The sequence below is a fragment of the Squalius cephalus genome, assembly GCF_949319135.1.
Source record: "Squalius cephalus genome assembly, chromosome: 6".
In the NCBI taxonomy this organism is placed as follows: domain Eukaryota; kingdom Metazoa; phylum Chordata; class Actinopteri; order Cypriniformes; family Leuciscidae; genus Squalius; species Squalius cephalus.
Genome location: NC_137127.1, coordinates 35,461,305 through 35,477,649, shown reverse-complemented (window position 1 = coordinate 35,477,649; position 16,345 = coordinate 35,461,305).

Genomic DNA, 16,345 nt, shown 5'->3' with positions numbered 1-16,345 from the left:
TCTTGTGCAATGTAGTTACAGGGTAATTTTGACATCTGTGGGTTGTAAATTAAACTTTTTGGCAATGCTATTTATTGGCTTTTCTTACTAAACTACTTAACGTTAAGCCAAAAAAAAAAAAGTTTTTGCTATGATTTTAATTTAAAACGTACCATGTAGTACTTATACTTACCTTATCACATTGTATTGCAATGACACTTAAATGTCAGGGCAAATATACTGTGTAATTAAAAGTTTTTTTGTTTTGTTTTTTTAATAAGAGTACCTTTCTCTGTAATTACTGTGCAAATAGTGTTGTTTCGTATTGTTACATAGTAAGTAGTGTTTGTTACCCATTTCAACTGTGTATTTACAGGGTAAGTGTAACTCCTGCGGGCTGTAAATTAAAGTGGCGCTTGTTACCCCCTTGTTCTGTGTAGTTACAGGGTAAGTGTAACTCCTGCGGGCTGTAAATTAAAGTGGCGCTTGTTACCCCCTTGTTCTGTGTAGTTACAGGGTAAGTGTAACTCCTGCGGGCTGTAAATTAAAGTGGCGCTTGTTACCCCCTTGTTCTGTGTAGTTACAGGGTAAGTGCAGTAAATATACAATAAAGGATCCAATTTAATTTCTGACTTTTATTTTACAAAAAAATGTCAAAACACTTTATTATCTTAATAAAACATTATCTTTTCTACAGTATACTCAAACAACAAGGTAACACATTATACCCCCCCCCCCCTTTTATTTGCGTCCCTTGCTTTTCTTCTTCTTTCTTTTCTTGCTCTTCTTTTTCTTAAACTTCCACTGGGGACTCTGAAGTTGAGGAGTTGATGGAGTCCCATTGGTCTTGCTGCACTGCAAAAATATGAATATACAGTATATACATGCTCTTAGCAAGCTACACCTTCAATTTTAAGTTGTCGAACAATCCTCCACTCTAAACATTTTGTGCCACCTGATATTACTGTAGTAACTGTAATTTTGAAGAAAACACATTTTGGTGAAGTTTGAGTCAGATCATGGGGGGTTGTGATATTTTATAGTGATAATGACTGTAGTGCAGCAGAAAATGTTTTTTAAAAAGGCATATTTGTTCTGACAGCAACAAAAACAAAAAAACAAAAAAAGCATGAAACACAAACCTGAGGGCTGTGGCAATAGTTCAATAGTTTGGATTGAGCTGATCAAAAAACGGACAGGGAACTACGTCATCACGTTGAAAGGTCACGCCTGCGCCGGCCGAAGTACCGCCCCACTGTTTACAATGCGACCGTACGTAGGAGGATAATAGTATTGTTTGCGATTATATAGAAATAGTATTCAGTGAATATGAATATGAATAGTATATGAATAACATTCTGATGAATATGAATAGTAGTTCAAATAGTATTGCCGGCGCAGGCGTGACCTTTCAACGTGATGACGTAGTTCCCTGTTCGTTTGTTGATCAGCTCAATCCGAACTATTGAAGGTAAAAAGTCTATAAATTATATATTTCTTTTTTTTAAATGACCTATCGTTTCGCTAGATAACAACCTCTTCTTCAGCTGTGATCGCGTACAGCCCGTTTAAACACTTAAAAGACTTCTGAAACTGCATTGATTTGGACTTAACGATGGTGACCAATGAAGTCCGTTGTAAATTTTAATTTTGGGGTGAACTAATCCTTTAACAAGTACAGTACAGTACCAGTGATGTTTAGTTCTTCAATTTGATGTTTTAAAAAATAGGAAAGTGGTCACAAGTATAAGCCCTGGAGTAGGGCAGGAGTAAAATTTAAACGTCTAACCTTTCTTTCTTTCTTTCTTTCTTTCAAAGATAAGATTATCACTCTTAAAGCAGAGATCACCTTGCTCAAAGATGAGTGTGATTTTTTGAAAAAGGTAATTGAAAAGATGAAGTCTGCTGTCCCATATGCAATGACACAAAGATATGCTGTTCCTATAGTGCCACAGCCCTCATGTTTGTGTTTAATGCTTTTTTTTTTTTTTTTTTTTTGCTGTCAGAACAACTATGCCTTTTTTAAAAACATTTTCTGCTGCACTACAGTCATTATCACTATAAAATATCACAACCCCCCCATGATCTGCCTCAAACTTCACCAAAATGTGTTTTCTTCAAAATTACAGTTACTACAGTAATATCAGGTGGCACAAAATGTTCTAGAGTGGAGGATTGTTCGACAACTTAAAATTGAAGGTGTAGCTTGCTAAGAGCATGTATATATATTCATATTTTTGCAGTGCAGCAAGACCAATGGGACTCCATCAACTCCTCAACTTCAGAGTCCCCAGTGGAAGTTAAGAAAAAGAAGAGCAAGAAAAGAAAGAAGAAGAAAAGCAAGAGAAGCAAATAAAGGGGGGAGGGGGTATAATGTGTTACTTTGTTGTTTGAGTATACTGTAGAAAAGATAATGTTTTATTAAGATAATAAAGTGTTTTGAAATGTCTTTGTAAAATAAAAGTCAGAAATTAAATTGGATCCTTTATTGTATATTTACTGCACTTACCCTGTAACTACACAGAACAAGGGGGTAACAAGCGCCACTTTAATTTACAGCCCGCAGGAGTTACACTTACCCTGTAACTACACAGAACAAGGGGGTAACAAGCGGCACTTTAATTTACAGCCCGCAGGAGTTACACTTACCCTGTAACTACACAGAACAAGGGGGTAACAAGCGCCACTTTAATTTACAGCCCGCAGGAGTTACACTTACCCTGTAAATTCACAGTTGAAACGGGTAACAAACACTACTTACTATGTAACAATACGAAACAACACTATTTGCACAGTAATTACAGAGAAAGGTACTCTTATAAAAAAAAATATAAAAAAAATTTAATTACACAGTATATTTGCCCTGACATTTAAGTGTCATTGCAATACAATGTGATAAGGTAAGTATAAGTACTACATGGTACGTTCTAAATTAAAGTCATAGCAGAAAAAAAAAAATGTTTGGCTAAACGTTAGGTAGTTTAGTAAGAAAAGCCAATAAATAGCATTGCCAATGTTTTTCGAAATCAGCTGTTTATAAAATTGTTTCAGATTAATTTTTTATCATACTGTGCTTACATACAGACATATATATATATATATATATATATATATATATATATATATATATATATATATATATATATATATATTTTTTTTTTTTTTTTTTTTAAATTTACAACCCACAGATGTCAAAACTACCCTGTAAATACATTGTACAAGAACATATTTTTCCAGAAATGTGATAAAAACTTTTATATACAACAGACGTACAATTTTTGCCTGGAATACAGAATAGGTACCTGTTAGTTTTAAAATAATTACATTATAAATAATTTGCTTGTATATCTGGTTGTACCCCTTTATTACCCAAAACTTAACATATTGTTCCCTATACCTACACGGAGGTACACTATAATTACAGAAACGTACACCGTAATTTCGGTTTACTTACGAAGTTCTTTGCAGGTTGTATATCTGCTTGTTACCCCTTTATTACCCAAAACGTAACATATTGTTCCCTTATACCTACACGGAATACTTACGCAGTTGTTTGCGGGTCGTAATATAAAGTGTTACCTAAATAAATTAATAGAGGTTATGAACAAGTTGAAGGTGAGTAAATGGTGACAGAATTTAATTTTGAGTAAACTAACCCTTTATCCAACACCATTGTTAATTTCATCTTTTGTTTTATTTTCAAGTTTGTGGTCTGAATTATGTCGTCTGCAATGTCCGAGGTGTATTTTGGAGTCTTTTTTTTGTGATTGCTTTTGTAACGGTGATAACATCTACAGGTGAGATGACATCAACTAAATTAGCTGAAGTATGCGTTAGGCCGTGTGTCCACCAAAGCGTTTTTAGCCAGCTGAAAACGCTAGACGCATAGCTGAAAATGCCTAGCTGTGGGCGCTTGAGAGCGTTTTTTTTTTTCTTTTTTTCAGTTGAGACGCTTCGTTGCTATGATACAGAATATCCGCAGCACAGTTTACTTGTATGCAGATAATTTGTTTCATACTAAAAATATATTTTTCATCCATTTTGTTCGGTTAGCTCTGCTGGTTGATGTCGTTGTACAGAAAGAATGTTGTGACAGTTGGTCGGTGTGGTATTTGTCCCTCCCCTCCTCCACTGTGATTGAACGGCTGTGTAAAAGTGACAGTGATGAGCGCTGCGTTTTACCCAAAGTTGAACATTCTTCAACTCTCGGCGACCTGTAAAAAAACGCCAAGCGCTCGGCGCTTCAGCGTGAAAAAAGCGCTCAGCGTTTAATGATTTTAATCGATTATGAGGTAATACCATCCCTGTATGTGTATTCAGAATCAGATGTAGTGCTTTTATTAGGCACGTGCACACATAGACATCAAAGGGGGCTTGAGCACCTGCCCTTTTTATTCCTGGAGAGAAAGTGCCCTTTTTTCTGGGGTCCTTTTTTTCTATTTTTGAAAAATAATATATATTCCTGTTTGCGCACAGCTTCCCTGTCAAACAAATATATTTATTGAATTAATTAATAATAATTTAGCCGTAAATAGAATGACCCACATGATGACCTTTCACCTTATTCCTCACGCTGCACGCACTTTTTTTTTTTTATTTCGCGCGGCTATGAGCACTACCAGAGGATGTCTTCAAATCTGCGGCTGCTGGTAAGTGGCGTTTCATTCTCAGCGAAGTGATTTTGATGTTCGTTTACTTATTATTATTTTACAAGGACGACGTGAAGAGAGCATGCAGATATGTTGTTTATATTGCTGTGTGTAACGTTAGGCTATAGAAGTAACTGTTTTCCTGAATGCCATCAAGATTGAAACCAAGACTGATTTCATAGCAGGTCAATAAACAAATAGTTAAAATTAAGTCACTTACATTTTAGACGCAATGACTATTTTTGTTCTGTTTCAGCAGCGAAAATAGTTCCAAACAAAGATCACTGCAGAATAGCGCATCTCACAGCAACACTTGTTGCATTACTGAATGATTCAGCATTTTGAACGAATCGGTTGAGTCAAAGATTCAATTACCCATTCATAAACTGCCTCATTCTGAATAAATCAGCCGTTTGAATGAATCGTTTGAATGAATGACTCAATGACTCGCTCATTAAGACGGTCGCCTGCCGCCTCCTACTGGCGGTTTAGTTTCATAAAGTATCATTCTTTTCAACATTCCTTATTTGTATATTCAAAAATATTTAAAATAATCCAAATTAATACAGTTATAATTTTTCAATGTTAATTATTTAATTTGATTGGTAACAGCCTAGTGTCTTATTATTTTAATTGAATATATTGATCAAATTTGAGAATTTGAAATGAAAGATGGAGCATACATTTAATAAAAATTAGTGGAAAAATGCCCTTTTTAAAAGGTACAAAAAATTAGTGTTTTCAAAGTGATGTAATGAAACATTGACATTTTAAGTTTGAAGGGAGAAAAGCCTCTGTTTAGGCTATTAAGGAAATGTAATTTTGCCAAAAGAAGAACTTTTATTTTAAATAAATGTTCATTTTAAATCAGCCTACTTCAGTGTGATATGTTACCATATTATCATGCTTAACACTGAGAATTTGAATAATTGTAATGTGATGATCAGATGCAGATATTTAAATCAAAGAATATGGGCGGTTTTGCGGATGGATTATTTATTTTTAACAGTGGATTCGGGTGACTCAAAGTGCACCAAATTAATGAATTTATCTTTAAAATTTACAAATTTTTCTTGCGGGGGGGTATGCCCCCGGACCCCCCTAGAGGTACTAAGCTCCACCAACAAAAATAATGTGGGAAACACATTAGGCTATATGATGATCTACAAAAAAATACTAATTTAATTATCTTATTATTAAAATACATTATTAGGATTTTTACCACCTCCGCCTCATTTTGAGGCTGTAAAAACCCTGTTACTGTATTTTGATCACAGCCCTATTTAAATCCTTGTTCCCTGGTCGAAGTACATACAGCATCAAGTTTGAGAGTTAGGGAAAATTCTGCCAATACCGGTCTGAAAAAATAAATTTTTCCCTGCGTGTGCTTGCAGGTTCATTCTGAGAATCAACCCTGATGTCACCAAACACCAAAGGCACAGATCAGATGGAAATCTGGAAAGGTCCAAAGAAAAGCATCAGCCTGAAACCCTCAGTGTTTCTCATCAGAGAGCTCGTCAACTTTGACTGGCAAAATTACTGAAATGTAACAACACAAACTGACTTAGACTATTTTATTATTTTAAGGCCTGTTTTGCTTTTCAGTGTGTGTACGTTTTTGCCATGCTACAGATACAAATGGTTCCCAGGAGATTAATTCTATGGACTTGATGTTGCCTTTTTTTCTTCAGCTAGTGGCTCCTAAAGGTCAAGATTTGTAATTTGTACTTCTAAAAACAAAATGAGTTATTGTGATTTATTTTGGGGGGGGGGGGGGGGGGGGGGGGGTGTAAAATGATGAAAATTTAAACAATAAAAATACACTCAATACTAATACTGTAAATGAAAATACTGTAAATGCAAGTACAGTAAATGGTACAGTATACTGTAAATGAAAATACAGTAATAATACTGTAAACATTTTACAGTAAATTACTGGCATCCAGCTGGAATTTGCAGGATTTTGCGAAAAGCTTTTATCCCCATTCTTATGGTGATCTGAAGTACACAGCTTCTGTCAACTAGCATACTCAGCTGTGAAATGCTGGGTCTCTTACTTTGTCTGTTGATGGTGTTGCCTTGGAGTTTCAAAGCAAATAAAAAAATCTTGGAGTCATATTTGATGCCACGCTGTCATTTGAGCCTTTTGTGCAGAATACGGTTAAGACATCCGTTTTCACCTCAGAAATATAGCTAGGGTTGGGAACCAAAAATCGGTTCTTATCCAGAACCGTGCAAAATTCCTAAGTTTCTGTTCTGAAAACGGTTCTGGGCCGATGTGTGGGCGAAGTGCTGGGAGCTTATCCTTTAATAGCAACGTCTCACCTCAAATATAAAAATAGTAATGAATGCACTGGCCCTCGCGCTACTCGGTCACCGTGATTTTGCCAAGTAAGACATGTTCCTGGATCAACATATTTTGTTGATCCTGGAATAACATTCCTGCCCCAAAATAACATTCCTGCCCCAGGTAGCCTGATGTTTTTACCTCACATAAACTTTTATTGTGTCGAGCTTGGAGGGCACAATGGTACACAGTGACAGATGCTAATTTAATTTCCTCTTTTAGTTAACATTTAACATTACAGAATATCTATATTGATAATATTAAATGCAGTCTAGATGTTTGTCAAGACGCTAATGCCCCCTAATTGTTTTTTTCTGCCACTAAACAAATTGTCATTGAAGTAGTAAACACACAAACCATGGACCGCCACTGCTAAATATGTATTTAATGTATTCCCTGCAGATGAGCCTGATGTGATGGAGGTTTCTGGGGAGCCAGGTCCTACCACAGTGGTCAGACCCAGCAATGGAGGACCACACCTACTCCAAAGGACCTACCATCACATGTGGTATGACAACTGCCCCATCATCTGAGAGGTCGCTGCCAGTTGCAGATGTTGTTTTGAAAGACGATACAGACTGTCTGCTGTACACAGGGATTCTACTACTCGAATTCAAAACCCTTGTGTCTTGCTTGCAACGTTTTGCCCCCACAACATCAGCATTGTCAGCAGAGGACCAAATCCTGTTGACATTGATGAAGCTTAGACAAAACTTTGTTATAGCTGATTTAGCAAGATGCTTCAAAATGTCAACTGGTCAGTTCAGTAAAACACTGAAATTCTGGATAGATGTGATTGCTGAGCACACCCAGGATCTCATTCCATGGCTGCCTCGCGAAACAATAAAGGCCACTTTGCTGGAAATTTTTATGGACAATTTTCCCAACACAACTTGTGTAATTGACTGCACAGAAAGTGTCTTGCAGAAGGCTAAAAATCTGGACTCAAGAACTGAATCTTATAGTCACTACTATGCAAACAATACTGTCAAGTATCTAGTAGCATCTACTTCATCTGGAATAGTTATGTACATTTCAGAGGCTTATGGTGGCAAATGTAGCGATAGATTCATCACACAGAACTCTGGGTTTCTCGACCATTTGCGTGCTGGAAATGAGGTGATGGGGGACCGTGGCTTCACCATCAGGGATTTGCTAGAGGAACGGAATGTTCATTTGATCACGCCAGCTTTTACGCACAAGAAATGCCAGCTGACAAAAGAGCAGGTCACTCGCACAAGACGCATTGCAAATGTCCGCATACACATTGAGGTGTACAAGATCCTCTCTCAAGCTGTGCCTATTCATTTTGTCCATAAAATTGACAAAATACTAAGAATCTGTGCAGCACTTGTAAATCTGCGAGGGGAGCTTATTTCTAGAACATAGACACCATATCTTACACAATCAGTGTGAGCTTAAATGTTCAATTCTCTCTATACCTTTATCAAATGTATAAACTAACTTCACAACTTTTACTTGCACCGATATAGCAAGACCTTTTCTTTTAGTTGTTGTGTTTCATAGACAGCTATTTTCTTCTTTCTGTGTACATTTGTTTAAATGCTTAATATTTTTCAATATCGTAATATTCAGCAGAAGAGAGAAGTGTGTGTACTTTCACAGTATGGTATTGCTATTTTTATTTAATGAAATGTTCTGAATACCACTGTTAACTAAATGTGCAAATGGCACATTAATATATTCTTATAAATAAACTCCAAAGCACAATGACTAAGTGTATAATTTTTTATTTTAATTTTGGTTTGTCAGCTCACACAACTGTCTGTCACCATGCCTTAATGAGTATTGATTATTATGAATATTATTATAATATTAATGAGAACAGTGTAAACCCTCCCCCAACTACGCATTAAAGATCTGCAGGTATGTTGGACAGAGATTTATCTTCTTGTCAGCAAAATCATCAGCCAACCTAGGTAGCATGTGTAAAAAGTAGAAATTCTGCAGGTGTTGCACTTGTGCATCTGTGTAGTTTTTGTCAAATGGAATGTCCAATTCGATGTCCTCACTTGGTGTCCAGATGACCAGCTTGCAGCTTTGTAGGCCCAGACACATCATGGTCAGTTGTGTCTGAAAGAAGGATTAAGAGTACATGTTTGTAAAAAATAATCTGTATAATTAATTCATAAGTTTAAGATACAATGTTAGTCTAATAATAAAGCTACTTTCTTGAAAAAAAAATCACCTGGAGGTAGTATCCATCCTTTCCTTTAGGAAGAATCAGGTACTGTCCATCACCTAATCTTTTGATGTCACCATTTGGCCGTCCCAGAAATTCTGCCAGTGACATGGAACTCTTGAAGGGGCACTTGATCTCAAGAAGTTGTGCTGAATCAAGGATCCCATCTGGGCTGGCTCCCAACCAAGGATGGTCAGGGTGCACGACCAGGCCTCTCTTCTCCACAGTATGCCCTCTGCTCTCCATGAGTGTATTGACGTTGATCTCATTTTATTTGCCATGCTGTGTTGCTGTATTGCCGGTGAAGGTTGGGTACAGATGCTCATTTAGACATTTTTGAGGATCTGTGGTGCTTCGTTTTGGGACTCGTTTTGCTGTGCTGGCTGTTAGACGCAGCTTTCTAGCATCATGCCATAACTGTGAAGCACTTTGCATCCTGGTTTCTTCCATCAGTGTAGCCGCTTATGCATGGGACACTTTAATGTAGGCCTCATAAAACTGTGTGCACTTTAGACAGGTTAGTGTTGTGCTGTGTTCAGTATGACAAAGTGTATTACTGTGGGCTGGATCATGTTTGCTGGGGCCTGCCTTGCTGCTGTCTACATCTGCTCTGTAACTTAATTGAAGAAGACCATTTGTCTGCAGCTGAAACAGTGGGCCATCACTGATGAATTGCTGTGGGTTATGAACTCTCTGTGGTTCTTAAAAAGTTGGGGGGAGGTTGCTGATTCGTGCACAGAACGTTCTGATGGGCCTAGATATATGTGGTATGGTCTGTGATGGTTAAAATTAATGTCCTTCACCTTCCTCATTTCTACATTCTTCTTCACACCAGAATTCCACTTCCTTTGCACATCAGTGCATGCCATCCCTGTCTTGCCCTGCGTGACTGCATTCTCAACCTAAATTGAATTAAATTTTATTATCCAACAATCGTAGACTAAATATTTTAAAGGGCACCTATTATGCCCCTTTTTACAAGATGTAATATTGGTCTTGGGTGTCCCCAGAATGTATTTGTGAAGTTTCAGCACAAAATACCCCACAGTTAATTTATTATAACCATTTGAAAATGTCATTTTTGGGGCCTGTTTTAAAAAGAGCTGTTTTGGTGTGTACCACCTTAAATGTAAATGAGCTGCATATCCCCGCCCTGCTTTTGGATGAGGGCGTAACTCCTATGGCAATAAACAGTCGGTAGAAGCAGAATGGCTGAGAGTGAGAGACCCGCTGTTCTGTATGGCATTCAGCCGTACATGTATGAACCGGAATCAGACCCAGATGATGAAGAGACTCCGTCAGAATAAACACGAATGAGAATGGACCAGGACGTCTCGGAATGGTTATTTGATACATTTATGTGCTTATACAGTTTTAATCGCGTCCCCTTTGCAATTATGGATGTGCAACACACACACACACACACACACACACACACACACACACAAACTGTGATAATGTTCGCGCAATTTTTTTAAACTACACACACACAAATACTGTGATAACGTTTGCTAAGTACAAACGAGATTATATTTATGCGAGGGGTGCTGTTGCGTCATGACATTACTTGTCGTACAGGTGCTTATGTGGCAAATGTGAGAAGATACAGAACCAGAAAACATATGCTGCAGGGAGATAGAGCTGGTATTAATTTATTTACATTTGTAATTAATGCAAAAAATAATACGTGACATAAAACTGTCTGACGTTGTTTGTTGAGACATCCTATGACATCCTATGATGACGACAATAAGACGCATTTGTTGTTGAACTGGCTGACATCGATTGAAATGACTATTTGCTCAAAAATCATAAAATACACTTACTTCTTCTGGAGGTGACGTTGGATCGCGAACAGTAGGCAACGATCCACACTTGAGGATTAATTTTGACCCTCGTTCACTAACAGTCAAAATGATTCGCGCAAACATAAACGTATTTAGGAAGTTTAAGTGGCGCCTTTTCTTCATAAATAAAATCCATCCGCTGTGTTTTCAGTGGCTCTGATGTCAGTGAAGACTACTATGTCCATTCTTACATCCCACAACAGAACACCTACATTTCTTAGGAGACATTACCGGCTGTCGTTGAAACAATGGCGATGGTGTACAGATCACCGAGGGCGCGGTAACCACAGTGTCAATCAAACCACGTCGGTGGGGCTTGCGCAATTCTACGTCACAGTGTGGGCAATCTTATAACAGCTCGTTCTGAGACAGTGCTTATGATTAGGTGGATTTTTATCATTCTAGGGTGGTTTTGCTCACACACTGCCAACACACATTTATGTTCAAACACCATGTAAAAGTGAATTTTGCATAATAGGTGCCCTTTAAGTGAAGGCTACTTGCAACATATGCAGAACATGATTGACACGCAGTAAACATTTCAGTTTAGTACATTTATTAGTTAATTAATAATATCACAATACAATAATACATTTTCGTGCCCTTAATTGTCCTTACTTTACTGACCTTCCACAAAAGGGCTGCTGCATGACTACAAGAGCGTCCTGGCCCTGTAATACATGAACAACCCGCTGTCTGTACTTCACCTGTCACTGATGCTAGCACCCAAGCCTTATGATGTGATACATGTAGGCTCTGGCTCGGTTCAATGTCAGCTTTTAGATACACAAGGTCATTTCTGATGTCCTTAAATAACACCCGACCGACTTTCACTGTGTAGATACTGATATGCCTCTGAGCTTTTCAAATTGCTCATCGCCTTACCATCACAGGCTACTGAATCTACAAAATAGCTAAAAATGCTACCATACACTGTAAACCCTAATAAGTTGAGACTACTCAAATGATTTGAGGAAAGTGGTTGTGTAAGTAAAATTGAGTAATGACAATATTGACAACTCAATTCAATTGAGTTGACCTAATGTCGGTCTCTTCATTGAATTAACTTAAATGTTCAAGTACAGATAACTTAAAAAGGCAAATAGACTTAACTTAATGTATGTATCCTTAATCATTGACCATTAAGAAGTGCATTTGTTTATAAAAGTAGAATGTAGATTAACTCTATATACACACCGGTACCGGTGTGTCTGTTGCAGTGGTGGAATAAGTACCGGATTATTTACTTAAGTAAAAGTAGCAACAGCACAGTAGAAAGGTACACTGTTACAAGTAAAAGTCCTGCATTCAAAATCGTAAAAGTACAAAGGTATAAGCATACAAGTTTCAACAAAAGCATGAAAAGACTAAGTACCAAAAGAAAAAATGCTGAATTAATTTCAGAAAACAGATATTTTATTACTGGATAACTTATCAATGTGTTAATGTGTTCATCATGTTAATGTTGCAACTGGTAAAGGCAGGGATCATCTTAAGTACTTTATATACTGGTGGGTATTGATGATCTAAAACTGCAGTACTAGACATTGGAAATACTCAAAACATAAGTTACACAAAACTGTACTTAAGTACAATGTAAATGTACTTAGCTTTATTCCACCAATGGTGTGTTGTGATGGTCATGTGGCTAACTTGGTTGTAACATTTTATCATCTTGGCCTATGTAGTTGAAACTTTCTTATGTAAGTTTGAAATTATTATTTTAATCTACTCTTTTCCAGGCAAAACTCAAAGGACACAAACAGGACAGACTTAAAAGAAAGTTTCCAGCTGAGACACAGTTGCTGCATGCAGCCGAGGAAGACATCCAGATGAAAAAAAGAATTCTGGACATGATGGAGACGTCAGAGAAGCAAGCATCATTATCTACCAGTCTTGAGAGTCTGACAAGCTCAATTGCAGATGGATTTTCACTGCTGAGACACCACCACCCAACACTACACCTGCCAGATTTCCACCCAACACATTTCCACCCAACACTACCGTAAGTGTGTCACCACACACACCTGGGCTCTACCTCACCTGTGCAGGGATTCAGACCGTTTTCATTCACACAAGCACTTTTCCAGGATGACATTTGAAGTTCTTGACAAAAAACATTAGAAAGATGTTGTTTGGGCTGCATTTTTATATTTTATATTTATTTCATTTTTTATTATACTTTCACTTTGTGTTCAAAGACTGTTGAAGTACACCTGTTTTTGAGGTGTTAAATGTGTTACATTTGTTGTTAGGCGGCTTCAATATTGTATGTAGAAAACAATTAGTGGAAAATAAGGTCTGTTTCGTTTTAAATGCACTGTCAAACCCTTTAAAGGAGTCATAACCTAGTATTACCTTGGATACCTACTGCTGTATTATAGTCTTTCAGGCCCTTCTAAAAAACAAAAGTGGAAAAAAAATAAACACAGAGCTCCTCAGACCCTTATTTCTGAAGGCATTATTGTCTCGCGAGATCTGATGCGATATTTTGGCTGTCGTGGACGGTCATTTTAATAATGCAAATGAGGGGCGCGTTGATTGGTTGCAGGAAGGAGGGGGGTTGACACCGCAGGTAATGCTTTAGCATATCATTCCAAAATGACATCATGGCGCAAGTTGTGAATGAACCCGACCTGGCCGCGACCGGCTTCCCGGCCAGTGTATAAGCGTTAGGCAATCAATATACAACAATAGCCAAATTCATGATGATCTCAGTCATTTGTTTTTTGCAAAGTAACGTTAGCAGCCATTCCCCATGTTTACCTCGAAGCTAATACTCCCGCCAGTGTTGTGCCTGAACGCGTTCATTGAACGATAGTTCATGAACTCGTTCATATTTTGGGCGAACGTGAACTGAACTGCCTGATGCCTGATGAACGTTACTGTGAACTCGTTCATTCTGGTGTCTGTGAAGGCCACGCTCTCTCAGTTTAACTTCGTTCAGTAGGATGCCAGATTTCTATAAAGCCTTCCAGGCGAAAACCCACCTAAAACACACCGTAAACCGGCCTTAATATGTAGCGGAAAAACACCCAATCTGGCAACACCAGCCATCAGTGTCTATTGACTCTCTTGTTCGATCTCGTTCATCAAAATGAACAAATCTTTTTTCGAGTCATTTCGTTAATTTAAGGGGCTTTAAATGTTACTATTAACTGGCAAATTCCCCGAACACATCCACCTACGCAATCTTGATCATATTCTGAATTAAGAAATCATTATAATGCAGTCAAAAATCGTTTACAGGGAACATAAATAATTACTTCACCTCGAGTCTTTCGTTTATTTGTCTAGTGACAGACGCAATAGCATACAATAGCCGCATTAGCAGTTAGCTGCTGTTTGTTACACACAGTAGAGCAATAAAAACACAGTCATACCGTTTCAATTGCAGGCAAGTCTCTGATTGTTGGAATGGCGCTTTTCCCGAGCTTCGATGCCAACTTCGCCTGATATTGCCCCAAATTTGTGAAGGATTCTGGCGTACAATGTTTAGCACAGCACAGACACCTAACGATAAGCCAGTGGGAAGGGTTGAAGGAACCGCGTCATTAAAAATGAATTTAATCCACTGGTCCCTGATAGCTAGGTCCGTTCTTGGTAGAGAAAACACATTTACATGTTAATTCTGGCAGTCAACAACAGAGCAACTCACGTGTGCACTACGTTTCTGCATCTTTCTCGACTGAACTGAATATGAGGGGGAGAGGGGCAGGGCTTCCTGCAGCATAGGTCTGCGGTGTCCATATATGGTATATCCTGACGTCAAGACGGGGCAGAAATCAAAATCTCGTTTTTTAGTGCACGTGGGCTATTTTACAAACCCTGAGGTAAACAAACGCTTCACTTTTAAATATCGGCTTCCCGGCCAGTGTATAATCATTATGCAATCATAACATACATTGATTCTCGTGGAAAAGTGAAAATTGCACTTTTCGCCTTTAAGTTTGTTGTATGAAAGATTTTCTGTAAAGGAAGCCCGACTACTTTTAAAGGGTCATGAAACCCCCCTCTTTCAGCTCAAGTCTAGCTCACAATCTTTTTGAAAAATGCAACTTAGGTGGGCTTCCGGTTCGCGAACAAGATGGCTGCGTAATTTCAAAGCTCTCCGACGGTTTTCCTAAAAACAACCCTAAAATTTTTGAGATTTGACTATAAGTGAAATTTTACTAAATATGGAGGCTAGGGTTGCTACAAGGAGGAGAAAGACGAAGGGCACAGCACCTGTTACTGGGGATTTACAACAAGACAGCCGAAGCTGCTCTCCGGCCCACGAGGCCGAGGGGCAAGAAATGGAGGAGGTTAGCTTGGAAAAGGTACTAACCGAACTGAGAGATTTTAGACGCGACAACAAGCAACAGCTCTCGGAGATACAACAAGACTTGCACAAGACAAACGATAGGCTGGATGAAGCTGAGGGTCGAATTGAGGAGGTGGAAACGGCCATGCGGGCGGCTTCTTCGTTACTTACGCAACTTTTACAATGCCAGGACAATATGGAGGCTAAACTTATTGACCAAGAGGGTCGCGCACGCCGAGAAAACATAAGGATCTACGGTATTCCCGAGGGGGCTGAAGAAAATAATATCAAAGGTTTCATTGATACACTGCTTCGGGATTGCCTGGATTTCCCCCAGGACACGCAGATCAAAATTGAAAGAGTCCACAGAGCTCTTGGACCTAAGCCCGCTGACGTGCGTTCAAAGCCTCGCTCCATCATTGTCAAGTTCGCGAGTTACAAAGTCAAAGAAGAAGTTATACGTAGAGCCTGGCAGAAGGGACAAGTGCAATACAAAGATGACCGCTTTTATGTGGACCACGATTACCCACCAGCTATTATCAAGAAACGTGCGGAGTACAATCAAGCAAAGAAGGTGTTGAAGGAAAGGAAAATTAAGTTCCAAACTCCCTACCCTGCAAGACTACGCGTCTTCTATGGTGACGAGACCTGCCTGTACCAGACCGCGGCGGAGGCAACGTCAGACATGGCATCACGGGGGCTCCCAGTTAAAGTTATCCGTCCCTCAGTCACCTCATACCAGCGGGAAATTCGACGGCTTTCATCTTGGCAAGTGGCTGGAGACCAGGATGCAGTTACACCGAGAGGCATGCGCTCCCAGGAGGATGATGAGCCTCGGCAGCGGTTTAAAGAAAAGCTGCAGGAATTCAGACGTCTACCCCCAACTACAGATAAGTGATTCACAACAGAACGCATTTAGACTGCTGCTTGTTCGAATAAGCTAACAGAAGTTGTCCTTTTAGTTCTGGCTGTGCCTTCGTTCTACTCCTAACTAATTGTAAACTAAAATGTCGGAGC